Here is a 16,137-nt window from a genome sequence, read left to right as displayed (position 1 = left end):
CAGGCACTGGGCGGTGGCCGTAGTAAAGTATTGGTTAATCTTAGCTGGTGTTAAGTACGCTCTATGCAGTATATAAAATTGCACCAATTGAAATCCAGCGTTCCTCATGCTTTTCCAGGCCCTTCTAACCAGCTGGGTCCACGTCTTGTCGGGGATTTCCCTGCCTAGGTCTGCTTCCCATTTCCCCTGTAGCGCACGCAACGGTACTAATGCTTCAGTCAGCATGCGCCTATACAGGCACGTGATAGCCTTAAAGATTTCTGCAGCCATTACCACATATTGGCATGCCATTGAGGTCTGCGGTTCCGACAATCCCGACTTCCAGTACCGTTGCACTGCCGAGATTAGTGCTGTATGCAGCAAGTAATCCCCCCGAGGGTGACCATATGAATCCTTCAGAGCCGGAAAGGATAAAAGGATTCCGTTGTCATTGAGGTCGCCCAGCACCTGAACTCCCAGCGCCTCCCATTCGGCTAATGCTGTCCAGTCCCCGCCATGCGGGAGGGCCGTACACATACCCAGCGGAATCTCCGGGGCATACAGGCAGGCAATCCCAGCTCGACGCTGGCTCTGGTACCAGCACAATCTCAGCGTCCGCTCTTCAATAGTAAGCGGTTCAAGGCGCATCTTTTGCTGAAGTACTATAAAGGATAAGATGTATCGTGGGATCCATCGTCCCTCAGGACCGTCCGGGTCTCAAAACTCCAGAGCCACAGCTTGAGTGAGCCACTGGAGCTGCGCTGCTAAATAGTACCACTCAAAGTCTGGCACTGCCATACGCCCGTCGGCTCTCGGATGTATCATTGTAGCCATCGCGACCCGCCGTCTGCTGTCCCCCCAGAGAAACCCCCCAGCCATGGAGTGGAGCTGTCAGAACACAGAACCCGGCACCCAGACCGGTAGCGCCCGGAAATAATACAATAATCGAGGGAGCGCCACCATCTTCAGGAGCGCCACCCGGCCTGCCACCGATAGCGGCAACGTGCTCCAAAACGCAAAGCTACCCCTAAGGCCTCTCATGGCCCGACCCAAATTACCTTCCAGTAAATCCTTGGGGGAATGATAAATATGCGTGCCTAAATAAGGCAAGCATCGGAGTTCCCAGCGAATGCCCGCCACCTGGGATGGGTTCACCTCAGTCTAAACCACCGGAAACAAGCAAGTCTTTGCCCAGTTTACGCCCAGCCCCAAGTATCGTCCAAACGCATGAAGCAATGGCCTTGCACCCTCCAAGGCTGTTGCCATATTAGCTAGAAAAATTTGCAAATCGTCCGCATTTTCTTGCATGCCATATGTTTTATCGCACTACGTATTTCATCCACTGTAATCTCCCGCCCCAGCGTGTCTGCCTGGTCCTCCTCGAGGCGTGGCAGTCGCACCTCAGCTAAAAATCCCTTTAACCCACCACCCGTCTCCTGCAGCTTACTCTCATATAGATCCGTATAGTAGTCCAAGAACATCCCATTAATCCCCGCTGGGAATACTCTGGTACTCCCTCAGGGGAGGTCAAGGTCAGGATGGGTGTACCCCTTGGGCCGGGTTGGCCAACCAGGTAAGAGGGTGCCCGCCTTCTCCCTCTCCGCATGCGCCCGCAACAAATACGCTTTATAATCAAAGCAATGCAACCCTTCCACTTGCGCCGCCACTCCCTCTCTCGTGGCCAAGACCTCGGTCTGCCCCCCCGGATTTTCAGGGAGAGCTTTTTCAGCCTGACGCAGTCGCAGTTCTTCCCTCTCTATATCCTGCAAAATCATTTTCAGCACACCCGCCGTCTTAGCAATACATAGGCTCGCACCACCACCTTAAAGGCGTCTCATTCCAGGGCCAAACTCAAAGCTGTACCCTCATTCTCGATGAAATACTGCTCTATACCCTCCTGTACCTCCGCGAAGAATACCGGGTCCTCCAGAGCCTGTGGGCGAAATCGCCAGGTAGGAATTGCGGGCCTCCCTCGGGACCAGTGCAATGCCAGTAACAGCGGATTGTGATCCGATATCGTCCTCGCCAAGTATTCGCTGTCTTACCATCGCATGAACATCCGGGGTGCACAATATGGCATCCAATCGCACATGCAAGTCATGTAGGGCAGAGAAATAAGAATAATCCTGCTCCCCCATGTGTTGCGTGAGCCATGTGTCTATCAACCCCCACTCAGCCTGCCAATCCCTTCGGAGTTTCGAGAGCCTATGTATAGGTGCCTGTGGCAGTGGCGGATGCGACCTATCCATCTCAATATCTGTGATAGAGTTGAAATCACCACCCAATATCGCTGGGCCGGTCAGGTAAGGCGCCAATTTTCCTGATAATCGAGCAAAATAGGTCGCCTGTTCCACATTGGGGGCATACACACTACATAATGTCACCTCCCGCACATCCAAACGCCCCAGGACAGCCACAAACCTCCCCTCAGGATCCACTATCTGTTGGATTGGTTGGAAGGGAACCCCCGTCCTAACCCAAATCAGTGCACCCCTGGCAAAAGTAGAGTACGTTGTATAACAAAGCTGCCCCCTCCACCTGCGCTGCAATGCCTGGCCTTCAGCACGGTCTACATGGGTTTCCTGGAGAAAGGCAAGCTGCACTCCCCAACGCACCAAATAGGCATGAACCCTGTGGCGTCTCAACATTGTATGCACCCCCCGCACATTCCATGTAATGCATTTGAACTCAAGTGATGTCCCCATTATGTTGACTGTCAGTTTTCCACAACTGAACTCCCCGCATTGTCACACCGATAGCTCTACCAACCCCAAAACATAACCCCCAAAGCCACCCAGCCACCCCTCCCCAGAACAGGCTCTAAACAGCTAGCACCCATCCAAACTATCCACTAACAGTCCCTCTGGTAACTACCAGGGATTCACTCAGAGAGCGAAGCTAAGGGAGGAGCCCTGGGTGTCGAGAAGATCTGGTCTGCTGCCTCATAAAGTCGAAACGCCGAACCCCACTATGAGAGAGACTTCAATACATTCGGGGGGCCCCCAGGTACAGGCAACTGCTCAGTATTAACACCCCCCTGTCAATGTCAGCACAACTACAGCTCCCCCCCGATTTCCTCCCCAAGGGCAGTAACAGCAGGGCCAGCCAACCCCTTCTACTAGTGGCATAAATTACTGCGCAAGTTCAGGCATCAACGATCTCGTCTGCAGTCCCTGGTGTGACGTGTGGCTGAGGAACACTCCCTGCATTCGTCCCATCAGAATCAGTCTCAGCTGACCCTTTTTCGGATTCCGTCGTTCCCATCAGCAATCTTCCGCTCGCCTGGGATATCTCCGTCACAGCCTGCAGCGCCGCCGATCTCTCCTTCTCCGTCTGAGATGTGGAAGGCTTGTGTGCTCCAGGGCGACGTCGTATGGTGCACCTTGTACGGCGTGGTTGCGGCGTCTCTATTGTCCGTCCTGTACCACCTCCTGCCGCACCCGACCCTGCACGGTAGGATTCCAACCAGCTCCATGCCTCCTCAGGATCATTGTGAAAGAACGTCTTGCCATCCAGCATCACTCTCAAGCGAGCCAGGAACATCAGGGAATATTGGATGCCTTCGTCTCGGAGGGCCTTCTTGACCGCCAGAAATGAGGCATGTTGGGGCTGCACTCCAAAGGTGTAATCCGGGAACAGCTACACATTGCTATTATCCACTCTATACAGGCCTGCAGTACGAGCCTTATGCAGAAGGATATCCCTGTCCTTATAATGGAGTAGACGGGCCACCACAGGCCTGGGCTGTCTTCCAGGCGCCAACGGTTTGCCTGGCACTCTATGTGCTCTCTCCAGTGTATAAAAAGGTGTCAAGCCCTCCAGAGCATTTTCAGACCACAGCCATTGTTTCAGTCTATTACGCCCTTCGGCATCTTCGGCCCTCCTCTCCAGTACATGTAACCTGCCAGTGACTTCTCCCATCTGAACGTCCAATGCTTTCTGGGCGGGTTCTAGGACCTCCAAGGTGGTCTCAGCCTGCTTCACCCGATCGACCAGCTTCGCATGATCTGCCCGTAGGAGACCCAAACCCACCGAAACCTGGGCAATGTCCTGCTGGAGTGCTTTCCTTGTGTCCGTGATGGCTCGGAGGATTTGGTCCACTTGTTGTTGCTTCAGCCCTTCCGGTTGCGAGTCGGCCACGTCCTGCTTCCTCTGCTCCACAGATTCATCTTCTGGCTCCGGGTGAGCTCCCCCCTGCAGGCCTCTTGGTTTCCCCATGATGGTCAGGCTATCAGGTCCCAGCCTTGGCCCCACCACTCGGCACCTCCTACACCTCAGCGATCGAATGCCCCTCCTTCAGCTGGGGAAGGGGGCTCTCGTCACCAGCCCCCACAGTCTGCCACGTCCTCGGGGGCTCCTCGTCCCTTTACTGTACCTCGCAGAAGCCTAACTGATCAGTCCGCTATAGAGCCAGCCGCCCAGTGACCAGGGGAGGGGCGGTCCAAGCCACCAGGCCCAATTACAGCACAGTCGCCTCGCCGGCGCTCCCTGTGTCCGGCTCAGTTCAGCGGGCTCAGCCAGGTCAAGGCCCCCAAAAGTCAACGTACCCCTCGAGGAAGGGCCGGTAGACAGTTTCCAAGGAAGATCCCCAAATCAATACACTAGGTCTCTGCAAGCCGCAGCAGGTTCTCCGGCCCGGTCTGCCAGGGCCGCTGCCCACCAGGCCTTCGTTTAGTCCCCGGTCCCTCTCACCTCCACCTCCGGTACTAGGGCTCCGCAGGCACTGCCTCAATCCGCCTCTGTATCGCCCACCAGACAGCAGTGCTCCACCAGGTCTTCACCACCAGGCCCGGGGGCGACCCCAGGCCCGAGGCCGGCTCCACCAAAGCAGTCCACCTCCTCCGTGGCGCCCAGCAAGGCTCCACCTCGATCTGCAAGCCAAGACTGCGGCCACCTCCCGCATCACACCGCCAGCAGCCTTCGGTGTCCCCTTAGTCAGGCGCCCGCAGAGTCGCGCTGGGGCCTCCGCCCCTGTCACCAGTGTCGGGGGAAATCAGGACCACACAGCAGGCAGATGCAGCATCCCAGCAGGAGCCAGTCGAGAGCGTCACCCCAGGCCCTCACCGCCAGGTCCGATGGGACGATCCCAGCCTCCAATGTCGGTGTCGTGAGGTAAGGGCACTCATGCAGGTGCCGCAGCGGCAGGAGTGCCCGCCAGCCCTCTTAGGCCATCCGCCGGGCAAAGCGCCGTCTTCCCCAGTGCTCGGCCATCTTCGACCTTCCACGTCGTTGCCGCTGTGCGCTTCCAGGATCACATAGAGGCCGCAGCGCCAGAAACTGCACCGCTACCCTCGTCGGCCACAGAGGAGAGCAGGGCCGCCAACAAGGGTGCAGCGCTCGTCGCGTTCCAGGGCGGATCACTCGCTCATCCATGTCCAGGCTGTCGCCGCCTACTGGTCCCCTCCAGTGGACCTGCTAGTCGACACGGCCGCAATTTTGTCCCCACGCGCTGGCCGAACCTCACACTTCCTGGGTCCGCAGAATAGCGCCAGAGGGTCGATACGCACTCGATCTTGGTCGTAACAGGCCTCCGCACCTGCTGGCACCCTCCCAGGCTAATAGGGGAGCTCTCCGTCCAGGATAAATGGTGGGGTCAGCGCGGAGCTCTCGGCTCACGCGACCGTCCTCATCGGCTCCAAAACCACGCCCCTATCACTGTGAACCTAATGCCTTAATGTTCAGAGCAATCCTAGAACTGTTGCACCATACTTTGGTTGATTTCCCTAAATCTGTCCTTCAAAGTTAAGCCATATTTGACCCTGCTTGATAATCGCTTGGCTCCGAATATCCTTTATAGGGTAATTTCTAAATATTCACTAGCAAACTTGACCAATAATCTATTTTGTAGCTAATGTTTAACCCAGTGAGTAATTCTCTACTAATTCCCTCTTACTGTATGCAGGTGGGTGTCTCTAATACATCTTCCCAAGTTAATGCCCAGTACACTGCACCAGCTGGACCTTGCCTGAAATTCCTTTACCCACTTTACTCTGCAACCCCAGCCTATATCTGATAAGTCCTAGGTCCCTCACTAAGTTCAGACATGTATTTTAGTTATTGAATTTGCAAAGGTTAAACCTATTGGGTGCAAAGCCTCAGGCATGTCCTCATGGGTTTAATGTACGCCTCTCAAGCCCTCTAGCTAACTGCCCTCCCTACTCCATCACCAGACTCCTCTTTTCATCCCTCTCTACCCCTACGCGCCTCTGCCACTTGTCTGCCTTCACTGACCTTTTAGTCCCCATCAGTCACAAATCTCCCACCCCTATTGTCCTAATCCCTCCTCGTTTGTTGTTCTGTCACTCCCTGCACTTCCTCCTAACTGGTCTCCTTTCATTTCCTCACCTGGCAGCATATGGCCATACCCAATTGACTCTTGGTACAGGGCTTGGCCTTTGGTCTCCAGTCCACCCACCCTCAGGCCTTGCTGGCTGGCATAACTTTCAGACATGATAATTTGGACATAGGGTGTGACTTTCAGCTGGACCCTACCACCAGTGTCTACTGGGCAGGGGCATCTGACACTCCTCACAGGATGAGGCCTTTGACCACATCCTATTTCCTTGCCCTGCAGCCCTCAAGGATTCATGTTGGCCAGTGGCTTTTACACGCAGGCTCTTGTTATATGGTGCAGCCTTGGGCCAAGTGATATACCCTTCCCTCTGCTCCCTGAGACTACACAGCTTGGACCTAGACTATGCCCTGTGGATTCCAGGCACAGAGCGTGCTAATCAGCCATGGCCTGCACTCAGTCTCCCTATAGAAATGCAATTGTTTGTGACTTCAGTGAGGGCATTGATGCTTTTATTGATCAAGCGACATGTTATGTTACGTCTTTTATGTCATCACTGATGGTATTTTTGTCATGCCATTAATGTGTATAGAAATTAAAAGCTGATGCATTTTTACTCTCTATCAAGACATGTCCTCGTTGATATTAATGGTGGTTTGGACGTCCTATGAGGGTACATACAGAAGCGATGCTGTTGCAGGCTTTCATACAAACCTGGGTTTTGTGCCCTCGAACTTTGGAAGGGTAACTTATATAATTTCAATCTTATGAAAGATCGTAGGTCTGTAATGATTTTATGATTTTTGTAGGTTTTTATCAAGTGAAATAGATGTTTTTTTACTGATAATATAAACAGGCACTAAGTGAAACCAAACACTCATTGCTAGTATTGTGCATTACCAGAATATAATTCTCATTATCATAAATAACTTTAGAGCAGGTACTGTCTTTTCACTAAACTTTTATTCACCATAAAAAAACATGTATTTTTGATTGTGGTTAGAGAATAGAATCCTTATGCTAGCGTGCAATGTGAGCATAAGCGCTACATATCTTAACCTGTGGAATTGGCCGGCAAAAAATGTAAGGGCTCTACTCACATCAGACAGAGTAACAGAGGTATGGCGTTCTAGGTGTATTTCTCTCTCAACAGCAGAAAGAATCTAAATTATTGTTTCAGAAAATGTTAGGTATTTTCTTAGCTTTCATTTTTATTATTCACTTGTGCTAATGCTCTTAAAACAGTCGCTATAATTACCTGACATTTTTAGGTCTCACATAATACAGGGCGCAGATGCTGTCGCTTTAGAAAGATTTTCTTTTCTAAAGGCGGCTTTGATCTCGTCCATTGCTGAACATTTGTTGCCATCATAATCACTCTCATTTGATGTCTCCTAGTAAGCCAGCACATGCCAGTTTCACTTCCTCTTCTTTCATGTGGAGAATGGACCAAATAGTTATTCCTTCAGTTTAATTTGTGTTCTTCCGCTGTTCGGGCTGTGATTGAGGTAGTATTTTTCTTTCTTCTCCTGTTGTTCGCTGTTGTCCATGTTGTTCCTTTCCTCCAACACCACCATTGTCCATGTTGCTTCTTCCCTGCCATCCTTGTTGTCTGTGGTGCTTCTTCCCTCCCACCTCCCATCCTCTTCCTATCTGTGTTGACCCCACCCTCCCGCCACAAGAAGAAAAACAACAGTATGACTTGGACAGCTCTATACTTTTTTAACCCTCCTGTTGTCATTGTTGCTTGTATCCTCCCACCCTCCCTCACGTTGTCAATGTTGCCTAACCCCACTCGCCATAAGAAACAAAAGTGCTATGAAGTGGCCGGCACTAGCTTTGTCATAGGGTTTTTCTAAATGTTATTCATGCTGCAGCTGCAGCGCTGCTACACAACATGGTAAAGAGACATTGGCCTATTGGCTTTGCCAATGATGGTTTCTAAATTTGACTAGTGTATAATAAATACTTGTAGGTAGTCTTGTTGAGTTCCTTGACTTCTCAGAACCCACATAGAAACAAGCCAAGTGTTGGTAGCAGGTCTCAGTGGCCTCTAGTCTGACCCATTCATTGCAGCCCCACAGATATATCAATGAGACTCCTGTGAGTTCTTTCTGCTCGGCTGGCTCACGAGGTAACAACCCTACTCTAGGACCAAGACTGATCTACCGGTAAAAGCCAAAATGTTTGCTTGTATCACTGTATTTCCAATGTTTGTAAACAGATTTGGGGAACACCAACTGTTCGCACTTTCAAGCAGTGGTTGCAGGTTATACTTGTAAGTAGTAACCCATAAGTTGGGGCCTGAAATTTCAAATAACGATTGAGGAAAGTAAGTATACCTCAAGAAAACTTTGAAAGAGAAAAAAATATATATTTTATAGAAATTTGTTTAAAAGCATAGGGGTATATTCTCAAGAACGTGTGATAACCATCGCAAAAGTAGCTCAACGCAACTCTCAACATCGCAGTCTTTCGCGGGAAAATTACGCCATGCCACAAAAATGCAAAACACGAACGCAAAGAAAGCTGCGATGAGGCCAATCGCGATACAAAAAGCTGTGAAAACCAGTGGCAGGCCTGCAAATCCCACGCATCTTGCGGGAAAATGCACCATAAAAGCAGAGTCAAAAAACGGTGAGATGACAGCGTACGAGCACAAGCCCACAGCTGTGACGCAGAACAAATGACCATTGACCAAATCAGATAGGCATTTCCCCACAAACAGCCGCAAGGACATGCATCTAGTACGTAACCTGCGCCAATGCTGAAACTAACATGGAACACACTGCGAAACCGCATCACCTCTTCACATTGCAGAGGGATGAACAACACCCCCTGCACACCGAATTGCCATGTCCATGAACAAACAATAATGAAAGCATGGACCAATGTAGGGGCAGTGAATCCCCCTACGTACATGTCGCCCATGTCATGGAACTTGAGTCACAGGGTGCATCCCTGCAACATGACGACACATATTATAGCCCAAAAGAATCGATGTTGTCGCCAGTAGGCCGCAAATGGCAGCCAAAATGGAATGAATTGGGACACATGTGAAACGCCGAAGAGTGGGGCACCGTAACAACTGTGACACACAGAACTGGCAGTTCGAATACGTGACATGCCAAACAGCCTCACTGCCCACTGGTGACATACCCACCATCTAGCAACAAATTACAAAATTGGCAGCACAACATTTTGCACCCACACTCATCTGATTGAAGTGCCTGTACAAATGAGTGAAATACATGCAGGGAATGTGTATTGAAATGAATTTATTAGCACATGCTGTGCCTGTGGTCAGTCAACACACTGTCCCATTACTGCCAAGGACCGTCACAATGTGACGTCAACGAGAGAAGAAATTGTCAATGATGTAGTCCCTGCGGGTAATTCCTGCAGTGGCTGCAGTGGGGTGTGGTCCACCTGCCTCAACTCCATCATCACCTTCCGGTGCATCTGGCACTCGTATCCATGGGGCATTGCTGAGTACACATATGTTGTGCAACACACAACATGCAACGATCATCTTGCACTCGAGCTCTGGGCTGTACAGGAGCCTTCCACCTGTGACGTCCAGGCACCTGAAACATGACTTCAACACGCCAAATGTGTGCTCCGCGATGCCCCTGGTGTGTTTGTGGGCCAAATTGTCCTGCCTCTGGGCCTGTGTGCTCGTGTCTCGGAGGGGTGTCATCATCCAAGTGCAGAGTGCATATCCTTGGTCACCTGTGAAAGTGCAGAGAGACATGGGTCAAGACAACGCACTGCATGATGTGTTGCCAGTCTCACTGGTTCCTTGGTGTTTGACATATGTGAATCTGAAATTCCTGTATGACATGAATTGCATGTTGCAAATGGGCGGCATCACTGTGTATCACGTAGCCTCACTGCTGCACCCCCCCGATCACATACACCTGTGTGTGCAGCGAGATAGCATCACATGCACCCCTACGGCACACCATTGTCATGCCTGTCTGTGCATGTCCTCAAGCCTGACTACGACACAGTGATGATGCTGCACAGAATGTGTCCGGCCATCTGTGTGTAGGCCCATTGCAAGGACAGGGCTGACAGAGATGTAGATCACCGGCCTGGCTGAACTGAACATGCAGTTGAGGGTACATCTTTGGCTCATGCTGCGCTAATAGCGACACACACAACAGTTAGAATGTGTGAACCCTGACCCCGAGCGGGCATGCCCTCTCCCATGTACCCCTTTGGCCGAGCACGCACACCGGAGGCATACCACATAGCAACATCATTGATTGCGGGACGGGTGGCGCAGACACTACAACAGAGACACATGCATCAGCCACATCCTTGGAAAGGCCTACACTGCACCACACCCAGATCCATGTGTGGAGTAGCCACACCCCTACGCAGTACTGTTGTATGCCTGTCCACCCCGCTTACGCTCACAGGGAGGTACAACACGGCGTCATGTCCCAGGTCTACACCACTGCCTGCGGTGACATGGATGCACACGCTGTACACAACCCAATGTCTTTGGAATGACCCGGATCCCTCATGCATACATAATAACCACACGGACACACTGAGTGAGTTTGTGGGACTGTCTACGGGCACGTACGCCTGGCCCCTTTCATTGCAAGGGTCACATCTCCAGTGAGCCTGTGCTGGGAGGCTGTTGGGTAGTGGAAACCACCACTCAGGGGTTGGTTGGATGCTGTCAAAAAGCACAACAGTGAGCAGACAATCAGCAATGCAAGGTACGAACATCATGGGCCCTGACTTGAGCAGCACAGAGTTCACGGCCCCAGATACACCGCGGCCGGCACAGGCACACCACCACGGGGCGGTGACTTGCGGTGCACTGAGGTAGGGCCACGCGAGCTGAGCGTGTACTCGTCGATGTCCAAGGGGAATGTCGCAGAGGGTTGCGGTGGACAGTGGAAGGCATCCTTCCAGGGCATGATGCAGAGGGCAGAAGCAAGCAGAAACAGGCTAATGGCAGATTTGAATGCTACAGACCCCACTTTTCCACCTTGTCAGTATTAGCTACATGTAGATGAGGACAACCTCCAGCCCCTGAGCTCAGATGTCACTGACCTTCAGAGATTGCCAATGAATTACAGGGCACACACTCTGTGGCACCAGAGCTGGAAGGGGATGCAGTCTGCGCTAAGGCCTGTACAATGACATGGACTCTGCCATGTGGAGAGCAAGACTAAGTTCATATTGTGTGACCTACTCCACTGCAGTGTGTGCCGGAGGTGGTGGTCAGCAGGGGCCCACAGTCATGTGTGGTAGGCATGCACTGCACAGAGTCAGTGGCACCAGTGCAATTGATGATAGGGTCCCATCACCCCCGTAAAGGTGAGCCTTGTCTCCTCCGGTATGAAGCTCATCTTCCTCTTACTCCTCTCCTTGCGTACTGTCACATGAACACTGCCATGAAGAAATCAAGACTCAGTTCCAAAAGTGCGACCTAGTTGGCCGCAGTGTCGGCCAGAGGCAGTGGTCAGCGCAGGCCAACCGCTGTCCAGCCATCTCCTCCTGGATCTCTCACACACGATGTTGGAATGGCATTTGTATTAAATTTGTGGCTGACGTAGGTAGTGGCACCATGGGTGTGCGTGTGTGCAGCCGGCGAGGAGGCCGTGTCCTGCCTGTGACGGACTGCATTGGATTGGTGTGAGGCCTGCAGGACCGCAGTGCATGCCAAAGACCGGAGTCAGCAGTGGCCCACAGACACGTTTGGTGGGAGAACTATGCACAGACTTGGTGGCACCACATCGGAGGAAGTATGGTGACATGAACTCAGCCTTAAATCATGTACTCTGCCATGGTGCAATCAAGACTCAGTTCCAAATGTGTGTCCTACTTGTCCGCTGTGTATGCCGGTGGAGTACGTCAACGATAAAGGAGATTCACGGGCCTGTGTCGCGGAGACCTTGATGGTCCGAGGAGTCTGCCAATGTTGGGGGCCTGGGGTTTGGAGCTTGCACCGGCATGTGGTGGGCCCTCTTTGACACATGCCAGTGTCGGCAGGTGGGGATTGAGGCCTGGGTGCACAGGGGTGGGCAGGAATGGTACGGAGACCAGCGTCCCTAGGTGCAGCAGGCACACATGCTCGCAGGCAACCCCGCTCATGGCGTAGGCCTCGTGGCGGGCTTAGAGGCGCTGCCCTGGCAGGTACGTTGGGCATTCCGGAAGAGGACCACGCCCAGGGCTATGTGCTTTTTATTCACTCCCCTATGCTGACCTGGCGTACACCGGGCCAGCCCACTCCGCACACGCTTACAGGGGGGGACGTAAAAAGGTAGATCTCCTTGATCTCCCCCACTGGCTGGGGTGACATGGTTGCGTCCACTGTCCACTACACTCCAAACACCAGCGGTGTGTGTCGACATGGATATGTGTGTGGTCTGCATACTGCAGTCTGTTTAGCACAACCACGCCACACTTGGCAATGTGTGCAGTCTCATTCATCGGTCAAATCGCCTCCTTCGCACATGCCTCTCCCCAACTCTTCCGACATTCTGCTATTGTGTGGTCGAGGTGCCATGCCATTGATGGCTAATGTGCATGGCTGGCCCAGGTTCCCACAGTGAGTAGTGCTGTCATGTCTGGTGGGTGTGCATGTTGTATGTGAGCTTGTGACGTGTGCATTTCCAGTGTTGTGAGTTGCATGATTGTGGAGTTGAGGTGTGTGGTGGGTGCATTTGGTACTTACCAACGAGCAGTGCATTTCCGTAGGTGCCATCCTGGAAGCGCTGGTTGATGATGGACTGCCGGAAGATGTATGAATCATGCACACTGCCTGGGTAGTTGGCGACGACATTGGTGAAGAGTCCCCAATGGTCCCCTATTGCCTGCACATTGATGGAATGCGTGTTCTTTCTGTTGTGGTAATTGTGTGCTGTGTCGGCAGGGGGCAGAAGTAGGACATGTGTGCAGTCAATTGCCCCCAACATGTGCGGGAATGCGGCTATGGCGTAGAAGCCTTGTTTGGTTTCAGCTGTTCCTGTGAAGTGTGGGGGAAGTATAGGTACTGGGATACCAAGCTGATGATGGCATCCAGGACAGGTTTGAAGAACTTGGATAGGGCTGGCTGTGAGACTCCTCCGACTCTGGCGGTTGTTGGTTGGAAGGTACCAGAGGCCAACAGATGCAGCACAGCCAGCAGCTTTGTCTGCGGAGGGATGTTGGTTGTTTGCTGTGTTGGTACCGTCAGCCTGTGGGTTATGATGTTCAGGATGGGGAGGATGGTTGTCCTTTTGAACCTGTAGTGAGCAATTACATACTCTGGTGTCATGTCTGTGAGGCTGGTGCGTTTTCTGTAGGTCCGCGGTCTGTGTCTGCGCTGCCTCTGTGGTGGTCCGGGGGGGAGGGGTTGCAGGGGCAGGGGAGGTCCAGGGGGGGGTGGCGGTCAGTGTTGTGGGCCTGTTGGGGCTCCGAGCTGCATGATGAGTGGCTCCATGGCATCTGTGGTTCTTCAGGAGTGGCTCTGGGCTGGGCTTCCTTTTATGGTGCTGGTGTTAATTTCCTGCTGCTAACGCGCCTTATCGCCTGTTTTGAGTTTGTATCACCAATCTGTCTGGTCATTGAGAATGTTGCAGAGTGGTGTTGTTGCTGCTTTTGGTACGGGAACGCCTACTCTGCATCTCATTAGCGATAGTTGCCGGGGTCATCTGTGGCGATGTTTTTTGTGGCTGCTATCGCGGGTAAACTGGTGTTATGGGCTGTTGACACCAGCTTGTGAATGGGGCGATAAGTTTATCATAACTTTGGCTGCGATAAAGTGCCGTTAACTCGGCGATAGCTCCTTGAGAATATGCCCCATAGACTCTCTAAGGGTACTCATGAAATATTCTAGAACTTTCTTCGAGTGACAACTAAACCTGACTTCTCTTTGGAGTATTTGCAGATTTGTCTGCGCTAATGTAAATTTGATAACATGGTGTCAAAATAGTGCATTTTCAAGACAAAGAAAATGTCTAAAGTGGCATAAGTGAAATGGACACTTGAGGAAATTTTATGCGAACTATGGTTTAAACACAGTCAATCCAAAATTCTATATTTCATTTCATTCTTCTCTCCTGCCACTTGGAAGTTATAACATTTATCATATGTTATAAAAGAGAATCTCATTGAAGGCAAACGAAAGAAAATTAAAATACAGACATCTTGCACTACATAGGTCAGAGCTTGCCAGAGTTTGCAGGCTCCTACAGCACTGCTTAGACACCCATACTGATTATCACTCAAGTATCTGGTTTAGATTATATATTTCGAAAATGCAATAACAAACATTAGTTTTTCGGTCTATCAAAATACAAACATTGTTTGATTATTTGCGTGTTCTTCATCTTGGAACAATAATGTTTACCTCCAAACAAAAAATATTCATGAGAAAAAATATTTTAATCCTACAAGTACTTTTCCAATATTAGTGAACATTTACTTAGTGCCCAAATATCATTATAATTTCCATCAAATACGGAAACTTTCTACACCACAATATGGAAGGTATTACTATTATTATAAAATGGCGAGCAGCATTCCAAGGGTTTTGTTGCCTTGGATGACCCATTACATCTCTACTGTAACTGGAAGATTGTGAGATATATAGTCCTGTTTCGCCTATCTAAAGGAGCACCATGGGTAAACTGGTGTCCTGGCCATCCATTGTTCTCACTATATGTCCCACTGGCTATTGAACCTGTTCTCCAGTGACTGTGCCCACTGATCCCTGGGCACCAGACACCCCGTCACTTTCCTCGGACAACACCGGAAACTCCTAAAAAGTCTACATTGTTTACCGGAAGGATATAGTATTCCTTACTTTGGATGATGGGTCCTTGGGCATATTAGAGTATGATGTGTGGGTTTCATGGTGGGTGTGTTTGGTACATTGCAATCCGAAACTGAAATCCAATCTGTCTGTGAGAGCTAGTTTGGGGGCCACAGGGCTGACCGACCAGGTTCTTTAAAGTTGAGCACCAAGTACATCCCTTCAGCACTTGACTCTCAGCAGTTCAAGGTTTACTCAGGAAGGTGGTTTGGGGTTAGAATCTCAGAACTCAGCAACTCATGAAATAACTCCCAAAATTATGATTGTCCAGCCAGTGTTTTGACTTAGTAAGAAAAAGTACTTTATTCTGTACACTACAGGCAACATGCACTCTGCAAATGGATAGTGAAACAATGCAGGAAACAGGAAGACCAGGCCTCGCAGCGTAATAATAGATTAAGCTTTTGCCATTTCCTTGACTCCAGCAGTCAATCCATGTGCTATCGTTTTGGAGAGCTGCCCATGTTTAGCTGGTGTAAATGGCACTCTTTAATCTGGTAGAGCCCTCGGAGAGAAACTGTTGAGCTTGTAGTGTGGTGCAGGGGAATCAGGCAGGTGGGCGCACTGCTTTACAGCGGGCAAGAGCAGTATGAAGAGGCTGGAAATTTGGAACATGGGGCCACACAACATTGTGTTTGTGTTATGACTCCTGCTACTCACTCTATGTAATTTACCGATGTTTCGGTTCCCGTACCCTTTATTATTTTGTTCACTATTCAGTTCCTCACATTGCCCCTCTCCTGATTTCCTCTTTGCTCCTGTGTTGCTACTTGTTAGTGGTGTATCCTTGTCTTGTGTTTGCTGTGCAGCTTGCAGGTGTTATCCAGCAGTGCCCAGATTGCAATAGGTTTCCTGGTATTTCATGGGGTTTTTCATAGTTTGACCTCAGGGAACACTAGTAAACTTGTACCCTTTACATGACTGAAATGATATAAACTTTCTCTTCGGTTTACTGAAGGAGACTTGTTCTCTCCAGGGTGCACTGATTACCAGACGAGACACAATGAAGCCCTGCCTTGATCCGAAGGTTGACAGCAGTACC

This window comes from Triturus cristatus, chromosome 2_2 (genome assembly GCF_964204655.1).
Source record: "Triturus cristatus chromosome 2_2, aTriCri1.1, whole genome shotgun sequence".
NCBI lineage: Eukaryota > Metazoa > Chordata > Amphibia > Caudata > Salamandridae > Triturus > Triturus cristatus.
Note: the sequence above shows the minus strand (reverse complement) of the source record.